At 42.9% G+C, this 7,082-nt stretch overlaps 1 pseudogene across 1 annotated transcript; it reads left to right on the top strand.

Moving 5' to 3' along the window:
* The first annotated feature begins 4,408 nt into the window (after positions 1 to 4,408).
* LOC309806540 (lysocardiolipin acyltransferase 1-like) lies at positions 4,409 to 6,722 on the top strand (annotated as a pseudogene). The gene is made up of 2 exons: positions 4,409 to 4,438; positions 6,000 to 6,722. The product of its transcript is annotated as a lysocardiolipin acyltransferase 1-like (transcript).
* The last annotated feature ends 360 nt before the right edge of the window (positions 6,723 to 7,082 follow it).

The following is a 7,082-nucleotide window of genomic DNA, read 5'->3' as shown; positions in this document are numbered from 1 at the left end:
CCGCCCCTGGATCCCGGGACCCCGGCAGTGGCGGGCTGCACAGGCTCCCGGAAGGGCGGTGTGGGCAGTGACCTGCGCTCGCACACAGGCTTCTTGGCGGCAGCAGCAGCAGCCCCAGCGTCCCACGCCCGTCACTGGGCTCCGCGCTTTGAGTCGCGACTCGCGCCCGTCTGTGGAGCCCCTTTAAGCAGCGCTCTTAATCCCCTCTCCTCGCGCACCAGGAAACCAAGAGGGAAGAAAAAGTCTCTTGCCTCTTCGGCAGCTCCAGAGTTTTCCCGGACTCCCTGCCGGCTAGCTGTGGCACATTAGCCCCCTTCACGCTGAGTTCTCGCCGCCAGCCCCAGTCCTCTCTCTGCGCTCTGACCGAAGCCCGAGCCTCAGCTTCCAGCGCTGCGCGCCCCGGCGGGCGAGCAGACAAGCCTCTCGGGCTGGTGAGTGCCGCTCGGCACCGATCCTCTGTGTGGGGATCTCTCCGCTTTGCCCTACCCAGGTATGTGGGGAGTTTCTTGCCTTTTGGGAGGTCTGGGGTCTTATGCCAGCGTTCAGTAGGTGTTCTGTAGGAGTTGTTCCACGTGTAGCTGTATTTCTGGTGTATCCGTGGGGAGGAAGGTGATCTCCGCGTCTTACTCTTCCGCCATCTTACCCGGAAGTCCTCCGCCATCTTACCCGGAAGTCCTCTCTCTCTCTTTTTTCTTGATGAGTCTGGCTAAAGTTTCATCATTTTGTTTATCTTTTTTTTTTTTTTTTTTTGGATTCGTGGGCCTCTCACTGTTGTGGCCTCTCCCGTTGCGGAGCACAGGCTCCGGACGTGCAGGCTCAGCGACCATGGCTCATGGGCCTAGCCGCTCCGCAGCATGTGGGATCTTCCCAGGCCGGGGCACTAACCCGTGTCCCCTGCATCGGCAGGCAGACTCTCAACCACTGCACCACCAGGGAAGCCCTTTTGTTTATCTTTTTAAAGTTCTCAGTTCCATTGATCTTTTCTTTTTTTTGGTTTCTGTTTTATTTGTTTTGCTCTAATTTTTATTCTTTCTTTCTACTAACTTTGGGTTTTGTTTTTCTTTTGTAGTTCCTTTATGTTTAAGGTTAAATTGCTTATTTCAGATTTTTCTTGTTTCCTGAGATAGGCTTTTCTAAACTTCCTTATTACAACTGGTTTGCTGTGCCCCTTAGATTTTAGATTGTTGAATTTCTGTTTTCTTCATCTCTGTGCCTTTTAAAAAAATTTCCTCTTTGACCTTCAATACCCATTGGTTGTTTAGTAGCATATTGTTTATTCTACATGTGTTTGTGCGTTTTGCAGTTTTTTTCTTGTAGTTGATTTCCAGTCCCATAGTGTTGTGGTAGGAAAAGATGCTTGATATGATTTCAGTCTTCTTAAATTTACTGAGACTTGTTTTGGGGCCTAGCACGTGATCTATCCGTGAGAATGTTCCATGTGTACTTGAAAAGAATGTATTCTACTGCTTTAGTTTCTTTTTTTTAAAACAGTATTTTATTTATTTTTAAAACTTATTTATTTATTTTTTGCGGTATGCGGGCCTCTCACTGTTGCGGCCTCTCCTGTTGTGGAGCACAGGCTCCAGACACGCAGGCTCAGTGGCCATGGCTCACGGGCCTAGCCACTCTGCGGCATGTGGGATCCTCCTGGACCGGGGCGCGAACCCGTGTCCCCTGCATCGGCAGGTGGACTCTCAACCACTGAGCCACCAGGGAAACCCTAATTTATTTATTTTATTTATTTTTGGCTGTGTTGGGTCTTTGTTGCTGCACGTGGGGGCAGTGGTAAGCCCCCTGGCTCTCTGGTTGTGGCGAGCGGGGGCTACTCTTCATTGCAGTGTGCGGGCTTCTCATTGCAGTGGCTTCTCTTGTTGTGGAGCATGAGCTCTAGGTGCGTGGGCTTCAGTAGTTGTGGCATGCAGTCTCAGTAGTTGTTGCTCATGGTCTCTAGAGCGCAGGCTCAGTAGTTGTGGCACACGGGCTTAGTTGCTCTGCAGCATGTGGAATCTTCCCAGACTGGGGATCGAACATATGTCCCTTGAATTAGCAGGTGGATTCTTAACCACTGTGCCACCAGGGAAGTCGCTCTACTGCTTTTGGATGGACTGTTCTTTAGATACGTATTAAGTCCATCTGATCTAATGTATTGTTTAGGGCAGTGTTTCCTCATTGATTTTCTTTCTATATGATCTGTCCATTGATGTAAGTGAGATGATAAAGCCACCTACTGTTATTGTGTTACTGTTAATTTATCGCTTTATGTAATATTTGCTTTATGTATTTAGGTGCTCCTATTTTGGGTGCATACATATTTACAATTGTTATATCTTCTTGCTGGATTGATCCTTTTATTATTATGTAATGTTGCTCTTTGCCTCTTGTTGCAGTCTTTGTTTTAAAATATATTTTAATATTTTTGTTTATGTATATTATTATTTTAAGGTGATGATCTCTTAAGTTTGAATGCATTCGAACAAACCTGTTTTTACTCCACCTTTTTATGTTTTACTCACTTTTAATGTTTTGACATCATATTTTACATCTTTCTTCATGTATATCCTTTAACTTTTTATTTTGAATATAGATAATTATAATACATTTGTCTTTTAACCTTCTTACTAGTTTTATAAGTGACTACCTTTACTGTATGTTTGCCTTTACCAGTGATATTTTTCCTTTTGCGAATTTCCTATTTCTAGTTGTGGTCTTTTCTTTTCTGCTTGGAGAAGTCTCTTTAACATTTATGTAAAGCCAGCTTAGTGGTGCTGAAATCTTTCAGCTTTTGCTTGTCTGTAAAACATTTTATCTGTCCTTCAAACCTGAATGATAACCTTGCCTGGTAGAATATTCTTGGTTGTAGTGTTTTTTTTTTTTTCCTTTCATTGTTTTGAATATATCATGCCACTCCCATTTACCCTGCAAAATTTCTGCTGAAAAGTCAGCTGATAGCTATGGGAGTTCTGTTGTACATAGCTAGTTGTTTTTCTCTTACTGCTATTAAGATTATCTCTTTATCTTTAATTTTTGCCATTTTAATTATAATGTGTCTTGGTGTGGACTTATTTGAGGAATCTTGTTTGGGACTCTGTACTTCCTGGACCTGGAAGTCTGTTTCCTCTTCTACATTAGGGAAGTTTTCAGCTATTTTTTTTCTTCATATAAGTTGTCTGTCACTTTCTTTCTCTTTTCTACTTCTGGGACCCTTACAATGCAAATGTTAGTAAACTTGATGTTGTCCCTGAAGTCTCTTAAATTATCCTTATTTTAAAAAATTCTTTTGTCTTTTTTGTCTTTAGTTTGAGTGATTTTTGCTATTCTGTCTTCCAGTTCACTGATCCATTCCCCTCTATCATCTAATCTACTGTTGATTCCTTCTAGTATATTTTTTACTTCACTTATTGTATTCTTCAGTTTTATTTGGTTCTTCTTTATATTTTCTAACTTTGTTAAAATTCTCACTGTTTTCATTCTTCTTTTCTGTTTTTTGAGCATCTTTATGATCATTATTTTGAATTCTTTATCTGTTAAATTGCTCATCTCCTTGTCATTTACTTCTTTTCTGAGGTTTTGTCTTGTTCCTTTGCTTAAAACATATTTTACTATCTCCTCACTTTGCCTAAGTCTCTGTGTTTTTTTTTTTCCCATGTATTAGGTAGGTGGGTTACATTTCCTGATCTTGAAGAAGTGGCCTTCTGTAGGAGATGTTCTGTAGGGCCCAGCAGCACATGCCTCTCTGGTCACCAGGGCTACATGTGCAGGGTTGCCCTCTATGTGGGCTGCATGGACCTTATTTTGTGGCACTGACTAATGTGAGTCTGTTGGTAGGCAGGGTTGGGCCCTGACCTGGTTGGCTGCCAGGCTCTGCCTTGTACAGTTCTCTTTGCCCATTGGTGGGCATATCTGGGTTTCGGTTCAGCTGGCTACATTCCCTGGGCAGTCTCAGGGCTGGTGCCAGCCTTCTGGTAGGCAGGACCATGTCCTTGGCTGACTTGCTCTGTGGCTGAGGGGTCCTGTGTCTGGTACCTGACCACTGGCTGTGAGGCTGGGCCATGGGGATGCTGGCTGTAGCATTCGAGAGGTCTTGGATCTGGTGCTGGCCTGCTGGTATGTGGGTCCAGGTTCTGGGGCAATTGCCTGCAGGGCCTATGGGGGCTAAGGGCTGGTGCTGGCCCACTCATGGGCAGGGTTGGGGCCTGAGAAGCTACCTGTAGGACCTGGGGGAGGGGCTGGGACTGGTGCTGACCCACTGGTGTTGGGGCTGGGTCCATGGGGTGCCTACTGTGGGGCCCAAGTGTGTTCCCTGGTGCTGGTGCTAGCCCACTGTTGTGTGGGGCTGTGTCCTGAGGTGGGCCCTGGAGCTGGTATTGGCCTGCCCCTGGCCCTAACAGACTAGAGGGAAGACTCCAAAATGGCACATGCCAGCATCAGTGTCTTCATGGTAGAATGAGCTCCCCAAATTGTCTCTCATCAAATCTATGTCCCAGGGGGAGTCCCAGTTGCCTCTCACCTTTCCAGGAGGACTCCAAGATCAGCAAGTGGGTCTGACCCAAGCTCCTTACAAATTACTGCCTCTGTGTTGGAACTTAAGCATGTGAGTTTGTGCATGAGCCTTTAAGAGAGGAGTCTCTTTTTCCTACAGACGTTTAGCTCTCTCATATGCAAGCCTTGGCAGCCTTTAAAGTCAGACATTCTGGGGTCTCATCTTCCCGGTGCAGGACCCCTGGGCTGGAGAACCCAGTGTGGGACTTGGACCCCTTGCTTCCTGGGGAGAACGTCTGCAGTTGTGTTTATCCTCCCATTGTGGGTCACCGGCTCAGGGGTGTGGGTCTTGACTCTACCTCCTCTCTACCTCTCCTATGCATCTTGTTGTGGTTCCTTCTTTATATGTTTAGTTGTAGAAAATCTTTTCTTCTAGTCTTCAGGTCATTCTCATAGATAGTTGCCCTGTAAATATTTTAAATTTTGGTGTGCCCATGGGAGGAGGTGAGGTCTTCTTACTTTGCCATTTTGGCCACACTGCTCCATGTTAATTTGTTAAAGTGTACCTTAGGTAACATTCTTCCCCTTAGTTCTTCACATCCCTCCTTTTATGGAGCTTCTCGGTTTAGAATTTGCTCTAGGACAATGTGCTAAGAATGCCTTACCAATTAACAGGCTCTGCATATAGACATAGTTCTTATATTAAATACTGAGGATGAACAGAGAATCAAGGTAGACCCTCAGGTAACTAGACTTTTGTAATAGGTAGATAAGGAAAAAACTGCAGCTTCTTTTAGACATAAAATATACCAATATTTGTCACTTCCTCAGAACTCTCCTTACATGGCAAACTTGGGAGTACTTAGCCTGCCTAGGCACACTAAGGGGAGTTTATCAAGTAGCTCACCCTATGCATTTCTAGAGAACCTATAGTTAGCACCCTTTCCTACCATAGAAGACAGGAGAAACATCAGAACCACAAAGTAATCTCAAATTGCGTCCTTAGATTAACTAATCTAGATCTTTGCATATAAATAGGAATAGAAAATGAAAAATCATCAAGCATCTGAGATAAATCAATAGTATAGAAAGGAGGACAATATGAAAAAACAGGACCAACTTAAGTAAAAACAGGTAATTTTGGAAATAGGTTATAACCTCACACAAACTTATTTTTTAGTAATTGCAGAGATTGGGAATAATTTAAAATTCATAAACAAGACCAAGAGACTATGAAAAATGAGTAATGAGAAGAGAAATAACAACAAAAAAATCAAGGGAAAGGCTAAAAATTTGGATGGCTATTGGTGAAGAATAAGTTGTTGATCTGAAAGTTAAATTTGAAGTTTAATGTAAGACCAGAAAGAAGGCAGGAAATAATCAAAGAAATGTAGATGAAAATTTTCCTGAGCTATAGAAAGACTCAAGTCTTTAATTTGTAAAAACTCACTGTATACTAAGATGGGAAAAATAAAAATATACATCTACATAAGTTCTGGTTAAATTTCTGGACTGTAAAGAAAAGGATAAAACCTCTAAAAGGCTCCAGGGAAGATGACAACAACAAAGTTACTTTGTTTTTTTTTTTTTTTGAAAACATGATTAATTATTTTTGTGATATCCATGAGCCACTTCAACTCCTCATATTCCCAGAAGGGACTGATCTCACAGAAAATAGCATGGCTTGAAGTAATGAATTTGCTAAGAAGAATGGACTTCAGAAATATGAAAATGTCTTAACATCCAAGAACTACAGGCTTTACTTTTGTAGTAGACCGTCTAAGAGAAGGTAAGAGCCTGGACGCTGTCCATGACGTCACGGTGGCATACCCTCATAACATTCCTGAGCCAGAGAGGCACGTCCTCCTCAAGGACTTTTCCAAGGAAATCCACTTCCATGTCCACTGATACCCAGTGGACACCCTCCCCACATCCAAGGAGGACCTCCAGCTCTGGTACCACAAGTGGTGGGAGGAGAAAGAAGAGAGGCTGTGCTGCTTCTGCTGGGGGAGAAGACTTTTTACTTTATGGGACAGACTGTAATTCCACCTTGCAAGTCTGAGCCCAAGATCCTTCTGGTCAAATTGCTCCCTATACCATACTGGACCCTGTTCAGCCCTGCAGTGTGCCTGCTCATCTATTTGTACAGTCTTGTTAGGTGGTATTTTATAATCATCATTATCATCTTCATGCCACAGGAGAGAGTATTTGGTGGACTAGAGATCACGGAACTTGCATGTTAACATTTTTTAGACAAACAGCCACATTTAAATGCAAAGAAAAATGGGTAAGATTGTAAGGTTCACAGTCTAAAAACCTAGGGGATATTTTGTAAATGTTCTAAGCCTTTGTAAAATGAGATGCAATTTTGCATGACTACGTCTAATATTTCTTACTACCATCATTATTTGTTAAAGATATTTTACACTTAGTTTTGTGGAAAAATATTGCTACACACACAATTTCTTTTTAAAATCTCTGAATGTAATTTCAACACTATGTAGCAGGGAGCAATCCCTGTGAAATAACTTAGGCCAGAGTATTAGTAACAAGAGATATTGTGGGTTTAGTTCCAGACCAACACAATAAGCAAATACTGCAAT

The sequence above is a fragment of the Mesoplodon mirus genome, assembly GCF_964341445.2.
Source record: "Mesoplodon mirus genome assembly, chromosome: 6".
NCBI lineage: Eukaryota > Metazoa > Chordata > Mammalia > Artiodactyla > Ziphiidae > Mesoplodon > Mesoplodon mirus.
This window is presented reverse-complemented; position numbering and strand designations above follow the sequence as displayed.